This window comes from Balaenoptera musculus, chromosome 18 (assembly GCF_009873245.2).
Source record: "Balaenoptera musculus isolate JJ_BM4_2016_0621 chromosome 18, mBalMus1.pri.v3, whole genome shotgun sequence".
NCBI lineage: Eukaryota > Metazoa > Chordata > Mammalia > Artiodactyla > Balaenopteridae > Balaenoptera > Balaenoptera musculus.
The window spans coordinates 644,390-656,765 of record NC_045802.1 but is presented as its reverse complement, the minus strand read 5'-3'; the positions used below and the strand labels follow the sequence as shown (position 1 = coordinate 656,765).

General features: G+C 44.8%; 1 protein-coding gene across 6 annotated transcripts in view; it reads right to left on the bottom strand.

Moving 5' to 3' along the window:
• ZMYM2 (zinc finger MYM-type containing 2) overlaps nucleotides 1-5,937 on the bottom strand; it is a 90,176-nt gene extending 84,239 nt beyond the window's left edge. For 2 of the 6 annotated variants that reach the window (XM_036831180.1, XM_036831181.1), the window contains exons 1-2: nucleotides 5,757-5,866; nucleotides 4,757-4,825 (exon numbers count right to left, since the gene is read on the bottom strand). The gene's annotated coding sequence lies outside the window, so the exon portion shown is untranslated. The other 4 variants (XM_036831178.1, XM_036831176.1, XM_036831177.1 and 1 more) reach the window with 3 other exon arrangements.
• Between the last annotated feature and the right edge of the window lie 6,439 nt (nucleotides 5,938-12,376).

Genomic DNA, 12,376 nt, shown 5'->3' with positions numbered 1-12,376 from the left:
ATAATTTGGTAACTCTTGAAGAAAGATAAAAACAAGATCACATTAATAACACAAATATGTGAAAGTTTGGTTTTTTTTTTTTAAAGCCAGGACTATCAAATATTTATCCTAATATCCAAAGTTTACTCTTAAATCATTTCTTGATGTAGTAAACATTAACACTTATGGGACATTGATCAAATCAGTAAAAATAAAACCCCCAACAGTCATATCCTTCTTTCAAATTAAAGACCCCAAATTCTTCTTAAATTTTATTACTTGTAATTTTCAATGGACTGCTATGAAGTTAAAAATAAAATAGAACTAAGAACAAATCCCAAACTAGTCATGTGAGCAAGCAGTTTAGCAAACCTCTCTACACATTTTAACTCTAGACTTTTCAATAGTTCACAAAAATTTATTCTGCAGTTACAAAGTGCTTCAAGTGTTGTGCAAAACTTGATCCAAAAAAATTAATACATTTTAAAATATGCAATAAAACAACAGATATGCTCAAATGTGTTGTAATCCAACTTTTAACACACTTCAAGATGACCAACTTATCTTGTTACTAAGTGTTTAGTGCTGGCCTTCATAATTCTCTTCTCATTACTATTTTAATAACAGAAACCTAAGATTACAAAAGTGACTTGTTTAAAAAACAGATTACAGATATAAAAATTTGCAATTCCAACTATGTAAAACAATTTTCTTGCTGGTAAACAACCAAAATAAAAAATAAAAAACTACAGTTGTTACCCAGAGCCCCATAGTTCAAAATTTCTGATTTATCTAAAAGCAACTTTTCTTAGTGACAACTTTATGGTTCTTCCATATTGGAGTTGTCCATAAAAACTCTGAGATTTCATTAGCTTAAAAGTCCTGTTCAATTCTAAAATCCCAATTCTATGCTCTGACAGGAACAGAAATAAATTAACCAACTGAAATGAAAAAATGGAAAATGCATGGAATCAACACAATCTCTCTGTGTACTTGTTTCCTAACTTAAAATGCCCTACATAAAATACTGTTAGATAATCCAACCGGAGAAAGCACTTGGGTTTAAGCTCATCTTGCATTGCCTAAAAAAAACACATGCAAGTTGAATATGCCGAAGTCCTCTTATAGTAAGTGTAATTCAGTAAAATAATATATGTGTGAATAATATTGTTAATGGGGCAGACAGACATGAATGCCTAGAAAAAGATATAAAATTTCTAATTATACCACACCTTTTGACAACAAAGATAGAGCTCCGGCATTCATACACATTCTTTCCATCACAGTAATAACACAGCATCTGACTAAAGGTGAAGATTTCATTTTGTCTCAAATGCATTAAGTTTAGGCACTTTTGTACCTCAAACAAGGGCAACATACAATAAAACTTTTAAGGCTATGAACACTGTTGTACAAAGATGGTATGTCAAGCTCCATATCCACACAAAAGTCTGAAACATTCATTGTCAGCATCTGTGTGACATCTGAGTGATTCAGAGATGTCCCACCACATGAGGTACAAAACTCCAGCCCAGGGCTTCCCTGGTGGCGCAGTGGTTGAGAATCTGCCTGCCAATGCAGAGGACACGGGTTCGAGCCCTGGTCTGGGAAGATCCCACATACCGCGGAGCAGCTGGGCCTGTGAGCCACAATTACTGAGCCTGCGCGTCTGGAGCCTGTGCTCCGCAACAAGAGAGGCCGCGATGGTGAGAGGCCCGCGCACCGCGATGAAGAGTGGCCCCCGCTTGCCACAACTGGAGAAAGCCCTCGCACAGAAACTTAGACCCAACACAGCCATAAATAAATAAATAAATACTTTAAAAAAAAACAAAACAAAACTCCAGCCCATGAGATTATATAAGCAGAACACGGAAAAGCAGGGACCACTCTCTCTTTCCCTCAACTGTTTAAAAAGGACAATGGGAGGAATACATACTATTAAGGATGCATTAAAGAAAGGTACCATAAATATGTGAAGTATTTTTAAATGTCAAAATACTTTTAAGTACATCTAAAAGCACCTAACTCACATTAAGTGTGCAATAAATTTAAGTATAATAAAGAACTTTGATTTAATCAATGTCAATTTAAAATTGTCAGCTTATCTTCATCTTATTGTCTGGCACATTAAAGCACCATTAGTTGGTGTTTTTAAGTAAAAGAATTTTTAATTCTGAGCTAAATCATTAAGGAAAACAAGAACTACATCCCTTCAAAAACTGGGGGGGTCAGGGGGTAGCAGTTGAAAATCTATGTATAGGGAATTCCCTGGTGGTCCAGTAGTTAGGACTCCAAGCTTCCACTGCAGGGGGCACAGGTTTGATCCCTCATGCACGAAAAGAGGAAGGAAGGAGGGAGGGAGGGAGGGACGGAGGGAGGGACGGAGGGAGGGAGGGAGGGAGGGAGGGAGGGAGGAAGGAAGGAAGGAAGGAAGGAAGGGAGAAGAAAATCCATGTATAACTTATAGACGGTCCTTCCTTTTACTGAGTTCCTCCATATCCACAGATCCAACTGCCTACAGATAGTGTAGTACTATTGAAAAAAATCCGGGTATAAGTGGACCAACAATTCAAACCCATGTAGTTCAAGGATCAACTGTATTAGAAAGAACCATGGTTTTCATTAGTATACATGTGTTGACATTACAGGAAAGTCCTGATTATACATTTTGTATGTCCTCATCTCCGAATGTTTACTTAACCAACCAATCGACCTTCCCCCATCAACATCACAAATAAGAACAAAGAAAAAATTTTAGAAAGGTAAATCTTTTGTGAAAATATGGGGTGATAAAATAAGCAATGCCCATCTAGTTGAAAGATCTAATCCTTGATCCACTATATCTGAATGATCTAATGCCTGAAAAGAGCTTTAAACTCATTACAGAAGTTAGAGTCATTAAAGTTACAGTATTTAGGAAACAATTATAGATACTAAATTGCACAGACACACTGAAAAAAGAGAATATATTATTTCTGATTCAAACAGACCCTGTTAGTTTTAAGGCAGTCAAATAATCTAATTGATAACTGTGGTACTACTATTTTTTTAAAAGGTACTCAGTAAGAGTCAAACATTTTGTATTTGTTTACCCACTGTTCTCCATGAAAACAATATACGCTGAGAAAACTGTAACCTTCAATTTTTTTCAGTTTCAATTTCTAAATTTGTAAAACAAGCATATTATATACTTTAAAACAGGACAACACATGGACTTCCCTGGCAGTCCAGTGGTTAGGACTCCAAGCTGCCAATGCAGAGGGCGTGGGTTCAACCCCTGGTGGGGGAACTAAGATCCCACATTCCACCCCCTGCCCCTTCATGGCCAAAAAATAAAACAAAATAAAATAAATAAAAAACTTAAAAATAAAATAGGACAACACAGTTGCTGAACTTAGGCCTGTAATCAAACTGGTTAAGTTCAAATCCTTGCTTTACCAAATACTACTACCTGGGTATTTGCCTATGCCTCTGTTTCCTCCTCTACGAATTAGGAATAAAAACACTAGGTTTTCATGAGGATTAAATTACTTAATACATGTTAAAAATTAGTCTGGACATGTGTTGATAATTATAGACTGTAAATGATAGGTACAAAGAGGTTCAATATACTATTCTCACTCATAAATTTGAAAGTTCTCATAGTTAACTTTTTAAAAAAACTTAGCTTACTATTGTGCTGGCATACAATAAGGGCTCAATGCATGCTATTTTTATTACCCTGCAGGCTATTTGCCAAGAGTAAAGGAAATAATACATGAAAGTGCCCGGCACCTGCCTAAAGTAGTGTTCGTTTCATACAAGTTGCCATCCTCACATCATCCTTCACGATCAGTATGCAATCAGTATGTTCATCATCAATTATTTTTTGACCCATTTGGGACTTAATATTTAAGCACGAGCTACTATACTCATGACTCACCTCTGACAGAGATGTGCAAGTTACAATACCAATTGTCAGGAGGCTCCAGAGATACAATTTGTCTAAAATGCTAAAATTCACTGATATTTTGTAACTAATTTCAATTGACGGAAAATGACTCGTTATGTTTACCTTAGTGTCTCGCACATTCCAAGACTATCTTAAAACCAACAAATTGAAAGCAATAAACGATAACCCTCAGATAACACGTTCAAGAACAACTTGAAGACTAAGTTGAAGACTAAGCATCACAAAATATGGGGGACTAAGAGTAACCAGAGCAGCGGACTGGTCTCACCAGCACACTAGCTGGTAAACTAAGAGAACTGGAGGAGTGGACCTCATGCCCTTTCCTAAGCAAACACATCAAAGACATCTACCAACTCATGAACCCCAAGAGTCAAAATTTGTGTTTTACGTCGTACACACAGAGTGAAATCCGTCTTTCTGTTCCTCCAACCCCTTCAATCAATTCTCCATTGTAAAGGAAGAGAAAGTGTTAAAGATGGTTGCACACCGAGCATCAGAAGCGCAACAACTTCACTTCCCGCCCTGGAACTCTAGAGGGCGCCAGCAATATGCCCTCCTTCCCCCACCCCTCCTCCCGGGTAACGTGAGCAGCTGCAGGAGCCCGTCGTCTGGTTGCTGAGGTTGGTATTGCAGCAGGAGAGATGTCTGCAGCGGTGCAAACAGCAGCGCCCACTCCCAGCTGCCTCACCAGCCATTACCCAGGCTGCGCCCCGGGGGCAGCTGCCACCCAGGGGAAAGCTCCTCCCCCTCAAAACAACGGAGACGCTCCGGCCCTACAACCTGACAACGTCCTCAAGAGCCTCAAATGAGGGGCAAAAGACTCACAATGGGGGTGTTTTCCTCCTCACGTTCTGCCAGAGATGCACCAGGTAGAGATGAAGGCAACTCCTGGTCCTGGGTAAGAGGAAAAATGAAAAATGGATCAAGAACACCTAACCAGGTGGGAGAACCAAGCCCCTTCCACCAGGAGGAGACAGAGAAGGGAATAAGAGGTCAAGGAGGTTCGGACCTTCGATTATTGCTCCCCAGCCCGTGACCAACAACCCCCTCCTACGTAAAGTAGAGCGAAACGGCGTAAAATTTTTATTTGGGACCAAAACCCACGTGAAAGGCAAACCCTGGAGGGAGGCGGCGGAGGGCAGCAGGCCTGCTCCGGGAGGGGGAGGGGGAAGGGCGAGCGCAGCCTCGACGCCAGCGGGGAATCCTATCCCCCGAATCGGCCCACCCAGCGCCGTCCCCATCGCGCCCGCATCCACTCAGGGGCGGGGGGCGGCTCGCGTCACCGCGGGGCGGAAACCCCCCGCATTTGCCCCGAGCTCCTGCCCCGGGCCCGAGACTTGCCCCCCCGCAGTCGGCGACCGGCAGCGCTGCCTCCCCGTCCGCCATTAGAGACCCGGCCAAACAATACGTGCGGAGCCGAGCCGCGCGCGCGCCGGGGCCGGGGCGGCAGAGGAGGGGACCGGCGCGGGGGGCCCGCGCCCTCGCCGCCAAACTTGGGGACCTCGCGCCGCCGCCGAGAGGGTGCGAGCGCGGCCCCGATCACCCACGGAGGCGCCCCTCCCCCACCCCGCCCCACCCCCCCCCGCGACCCCCGCCGCCGGCCCCCGCCCCGGGCGGCCCCGAGCGACCCCCGCCGCCGGCGGCCGCCTCACCCGGCCCTCGCGGCCGCGCCCGCACTCCCGCAGCCCGCGGGCCGCCCGCCAAGGCGCCTGGGACATCAGCGGAGCCGCCGGCAGCCCGAGGCCCCGACGCGGTAGCGGCGACGGCGGCCGCGCCGCGGGGCGCTTGTCCCGGGTCGGTGGGAGGCTCCGGAGGCCGCCCTCACCCATCTCCGCCTCCCGGCGCCTCCGCCTCCGCCTCCGCCTCCGGAGGCTGCGCCGCTCCCGGCCACCCCCACTGTCGGCGGCCCTGGGCTGGAGACTCGGCGGGGACAAGCCTCACCCGGTTCTGGCTGCGGCTCCGCGGAACGAACCTCCCCGCCCCCGGCCCCCCCCCCCTTCGGCAACACGCGCAACTCCGCTCGGTCCAGTCCCGGCTTTAGCGCTGGTGAGGAGGCGGAGGCTGTGGCCGCGGCGGCGCGGCCCGGCCCGGCAAGCCCCGCCCCCCACACCCTCACTGGCTGCCGGGGAGGGCGGGCCAGGGGCCTCGGGCACGCCCATTGGCTGCGTCCGCCTTCCTTCAGGACCCCCCTCGAGGGGGTGGTCCGACGCCCTGTCCTTCAGGCGCAGGCCACACCCCTGCACCTCCATTCCACCCCCCCCCTTCCCCGCCCCCACTCCGGCCCGGCGTGTCAGGGTCGGGCCGCTGACTCTTGTGATCGCCGCACCCGCCTCGGCTCGGCCCGGCCCCTGGGGGCCGAGAGCTATCGGGGCCGGGCGGCCCGAGGGCCTGAGCCGGGCCGCCTGACCCTGCAGCGGCCGCGAGCGACGCCGCCCGAGGAGCACCGCGGCCTCGATGTCCCCCGTGCCCTCCCTGTCCAGTGTCTGGGAGCCCCGTGAGGGCCGAGCGGGCAGGGGCTGCGGCGACGCGGGCAGGAGCCGGGGGCCGGGAGGCCGGCGGCAGGGGGGCCCGCGCGCTCCGAAGGCTGGAAGCGCTTCCCCTCGCCTCAGCCCCGTGGGGAGGCGTCCCTCGCTCCCGTCATGGCTGCGGGAGGAGACTACGTCCTCCATCTTGTCGGGGCCGCGGGGGGAACTGGGGGCAACTCCGACTCGTCCCGGGAAGCCCGGGCTGGGCCCCGCCGCCCGGCCGCCGGGACGGCGCCCGCTGCCGGCTCCGCACCTGGCCCCGGCCGGCGCGACGGGGCCCGGGCCAGACGCCGCTCCCGCCTCCGCTGGCCAAGATGGAGGCGGCTGCGGGTCCACGAGCCGGGCGCCTGGCTGTCGGAAGGGCTGGGCCGCCCCCGGCGGGGCCGCTGCGTCCCGGCCCCTGGGCCTCTGCCCTCGTCGGCCCCGAGGCGGACGGGTCGACCCCGTGGCGGGAGGGAACGCAGGTGCTGGCCGGGCTGGGCCTGGTCGGGCCGGGCGAGTTCCGACCAAAGAGCCACCTGGGCGGCGGGACTCGGCTTTTGTTCGCCGTCTACACCTATGTCCCGGGCGCACGTCACGGGCTGTGCGGGTCCCGAGGTTCCACGTAGGAGGCGAGCGGGGAGGCCGCCCTGGCGGCCGTCGGTGGGACTGCAGCCGACGCTGTTGGGGAGTAAATGGATGGATAAAGTGGACCCAAATTTCAGGATTGCCTACTAGTAAATAGACGGGTGTTGTTACACTTTAAAGTTCAACACGATGGTAAACAACATGAACTTTTTTTTTTAACATCTTTATTGGAGTATAATGCTTTACAATGGTGTGTTAGTTTCTGCTGTACAACAAAGTGAATCACCTATATGCATACATATATCCCCATAACCCCTCCCTCTTGCGTCTCCCTCCCACCCTCCTTATCCCACCCCTCTAGGTGGTCTCAAAGCACCGAGCTGATCTCCCTGTGCTATGCAGCAGCCTCCCACCACAGTGTTCCATCGCAGCACTCTACAATAGCCAGGACATAGAAGCAACCTAAGTGTCCATCGACAGATGAATGGTTAAAGAAGATGTGGCACGTATATACAATGGACTATTACTCAGCCATAAAAAGAAACGAAATTGAGCTATTTGTAGCGAGGTGAATGGACCTAGAGTCTGTCATACAGAGTGAAGTAAGTCAACATGAACTTTTTAATGAAGTTATAATCATCCATGAAGGTCTCAGTAAAGACCGACTTTATAGAGACGCCACTTTGCATAGTCTAGTAGAAAGTGAGATTCATTACGAATAAAACAATCAAGTAGTCCTCACACCTATGGCTAAATGCAATAAATATACTGCTCTTTATTTAAATAATTGGAGGATGTCCAATATGTATTTAAACCCACTTTCTCAAAATGGCATCATTTATTTTTCTGCATTTTATTTCTTAATTATAAAATTTTTCAATTTTTGATAGAACAAAATAACCTTGTAAGACTCTGTGTATTACACAGTACTCTCCTACATTGACATTCTTTTTTTTTTTTTTTTTTTTTAATTTATTTATTTATTTATTTATTTATGGCTGTGTTGGGTCTTCGTTTCTGTGTGAGGGCTTTCTCCAGTTGCAGCAATCGGGGGCCACTCTTCATCGCGGTGCGCGGGCCTCTCACTGTCGCGGCCTCTCTTGTTGCGGAGCACAGGCTCCAGACGCGCAAGCTCAGTAGTTGTGGCTCACGGGCTTAGTTGCTCCGCGGCATGTGGGATCTTCCCAGACCAGGGCTCGAACCCGTGTCCCCTGCATTGGCAGGCAGATTCTCAACCACTGCGCCACCAGGGAAGCCCTACATTGACATTCTTGATGTCAGTATCTTCACAACAGAAATGTCCCCTATTACCAAATGCAGGGCAACACTAATCACTCCGTGAAAACTTACAGTACCATCCCCTTTCTGTCGCCATGTACCGTTGCAGTTAACTTCTCTTCATTGAATTTATAGTTAGTTAGAAGGCTTAAGTAGAGGTACTTCCAAATAAGCTCTGTCATAGACTTCAGTGATAAATTGGATTGCTGCGTGCTGTTCAATTTAAGGAAGCTCTATACTGCTACTAATTATGAAATTATTGATGTTTTATAATTAATTAACAAGGCTAATAATTACTGTAGTATATATTAGTCACATTTTGTATTCATTCAAATCCATTTGTGCATGAAAATGTTCACTGGGTTACCTACATGATATCAGGGAGAATTTTAGCTGAGAGTTGAAAGCTGGGGGAAGAAAAGGTTTTGTGTCATAATTTAAAGAAAAACTACACTTAATTTTATAGAAAAGTACTTATAACAATAATTATTTGAATGTTCACAACAGAACTATCCATAATTTCCAAAAGGTAGAAACAACCCAAATGTCCATTAACTGATGAATGCATAAACAAAATGTGATAGATCCATACAATGGAATATTATTCAGCAGTAACAAGGAATGAAGTTCTGACACAGGCCACCACATGGGTGAACCTTGAAGACATGATGCTAAAGGAAGTAAGCCAGACACATTCCAAAAAAGTGTATGGAGTGTCTTTTTGGAGCAAATTGATTGTAATGATGATTGGACAGCTCTGAGTATATTAAAAACCATGGAATTGTTCACTTTAAGTGGATGAATTGTATGGTATGGAATTATAACTTGATAAGGCTGTTACTAAAATTGTGTGTGTGTGTATGTGTGTGTGTGGAGTTATTCTGTACTAACCACAAAAGCATACTAAGCTTTGCAGGAAGGCAACATGAAGACTTGAGCAGAGGACTTGCATTTCAAATACTTGTTTGGCCACTCAAACCCTTGAGCAAGTTATCTTCTAAGGCTCAGTTTGGCCATTTATAATATATAGTATTGCAGTGTTGTAAGGACCAAATAACTCCTATGAAAGCAATATACAAATATTAGAAGTTGCTAAGAGAGTAGATCTTAAAAGTTCTCATCACAGGACTTCCCTGGTGGTCCAGTGGCTAAGACTACATTATCCCAAGGCAGGGGGCCCAGGTTCGATCCCTGTTCAGGGAACTAGGTCCCACATGCCACAACTAAGAACTCGCATGCCATAACGAAAGATCCCGCATGCCACAACGAAGACCTGGAGCAGCCAAATTAATAAATAATTTTTTTTTTTTTAATAAATGGAATGTACTGGTTCTTTTTTTTTTAGAAATTCACTTTCTTTTATTTATTTATTTATTTATTTATGACTGTGTTGAGTCTTCGTTTCTGCGCGAGGGCTTTCTCTAGTTGCGGCAAGTGGGGACCACTCTTCATCGCGGTGCGCGGGCCTCTCACCATCGCGGCCTCTCTTGTTGTGGAGCACAGGCTCCAGATGCACAGGCTCAGCCATTGTGGCTCACGGGCCCAGTTGCTCTGTGGCATGTGGGATCTTCCCAGACCAGGGCTCGAACCCGTGTCCCCTGCATTGGCAGGCAGATTCTCAACCACTGCGCCACCAGGGAAGCCCTAAATATTCTTTTAAAATAAAAAAATTCCTCATCAGAAGAAAAAAAATTGTAACTGTGTGGTCATAGATGTTAGCTAGAGTTACTTTGGTGATCATGTCACAATATATACATATATCAAGTCATTATGTTGTATACTTGAAATTAATATATGTCAATTATACCTCAATACAAATAAGTGTTAGGTACAATTGTATTTTTGGAAACCAAGAGCTCACCAGTAATTGAGCTCTTATATATATATATATATAAAACAGCTTAGGAGGCAGGCTGCCCAAGTTTGAACTTGCTTTACCCACAACGAGCTGGGTGATTTTAGGCATATGTTAATTTTTTGAAGAACCTCCATGCTGTTTTCCACAGTGGCTGCACCAGTTTACATTCCCACCAACAGTGTACAAGTGTTCCCTTTTCTCCATGTGATTGGTAGCCATTCTGGCAGGTGTGAAGTGATATCACATTGTGGTTTTGATTTGCATTTCTCTAATGATTAGCAATGTTAAGCATCTTTTTGTGTGCCTGTTGGCCATCTGTAAGTCTTCTTTGGAAAAATGTCTATTCAGATCTTCTGCCCACTTTTTTAAAATTAATTTTTATTGGAGTACAGTTCATTCACAATGTTGCATCAGTTTCTGCTGTACAGCAAAGTGAATCAGTTATACATATGCATATATACATTCTTTTTTAGATTCTTTTCCCATTTAGGTCATTACAGAGTGTTGAGTAGAGTTCCCTGTGCTATACAGTAGGTCCTTATTTGTTACCTATTTTCTATATAGTAGTGTGTATATGTCAATCCCAATCTTCCAATTTATGCCTCCCCCACTTTTCTACCCACTTTTTTTTTGTCAGGTTGTTTGTTTTTTTAATGTTGAGTTGTATGAGCTGTCTATATATTTTGGATAATAACCCCTTATCAGTCATATCATTTGCAAATATTTTCTCCCATTCAGTAGGTTTTTCATTTTATTGATGGTTTCCTTTGCTGTGCAAAAGCTTTTAAGTTTAATTAGGTCCCATTTGTTTGTATTTGCTTTTGTTTCCTTTGCCTTAGGAGACAGATTCAAAAGACTATTGCTATCATTTATGTCAAAGACTTTTCTGACCATGTTTTTTCCAGGAGTTTTATGGTTTCTAGTCTTACAGTTAGGTCTTTAATCCATTTTGAGTTTATTTTTGTGCATAGTATGAGAAAGTGTTTTAATTTCATTCTTTTACATGTAACTGTCCAGTTTTCCCAGCAACACTTATTGAACAGACTGTCTTTTCTCTATTGTTTATTCCTGTCTCTTTGTCATAGATTAATTGTTCATAAGTGTGTAGGTTTATTTCTGAGCTCTCTATTCTGTTCCATTGATCTATGCATCTGTTTTTGTGCCAGCACCATACTGTTTTGATTACTGTAGCTTTGTAGTATAGTCTGAAGTAAGGAAGCATAATTCCTCCAGCTCTGTTCTTCTTTCTCAAGATTGTTTTGATTGTTTTCTTAACTTCTCTTCCTGATAGTTCATTGTTAGTGTATAGAAATGCAACAGATTTCTATATATTAATTTTGTATCCTGCAACTTTACCAAATTCATTTGATGAGCTCTCTCAGTTTTCTGGTGGCATCTTTAGGATTTTCTATGTACAGTATCATGTCATCTGCAAACAGTGACAGTTTTACTTATTCCTTTGCAATTTGTATTCCTTTTATCTCTTTTTCTTGTCTGATTGCTGTGGCTAGGGGTTATGAAATTTTTTGATCATGACAATCACTAGGATATATATTATACATGGAGACATAGTACAAACCCACCTTCATACATAATTACATATCTGAATCAAAAGTTTCATATAATTGTTTCATTTACTACCTTAGATGGATTTTAATATTTTCTATTCTAATCTATTTAAATCTAGTCTATACTGTTTTTTGTTTTGTTTTTTGTTTATTTGTTTGTTTTTTAATGAACAGTGGTTCCAGCCCACCAAATTGACTACATGGCTTACAAACCATGGTTTGAAAAACATTATTCTAGAGAAAGCAAATCATGGGTAAATTAAGATTCTAAAACAGAAGTGAAAACACAAGATGATACTGAATACTGAGAGTAGTCTGGAATGAACTATAGGTTGAAAAACTCATTTTTAAAAAAATAGAGATTTAAGTTGCAATTCTTCCTAATATATGAAATACTTATTCCTTCCTAAAAAAAATGCTTTACATTTGATGAGACTGAAATGCAGCTGATGAGCAAGTCTCTGGACAAGCATTGTAATGATCTGGAAGAGAACACAGAACTGACATTCATCAGCTCTGTGACCCTGGACCTTCCGGAGCCTCAGTTTCTCCTTCAATAAAATAAGGGAATTGTGCATAATATGCTCTTGAAGTAAAGTCCACTTTTATCTTCACAGTCTTCTCATCCCTCAGGATCCCAGTGTGTCCT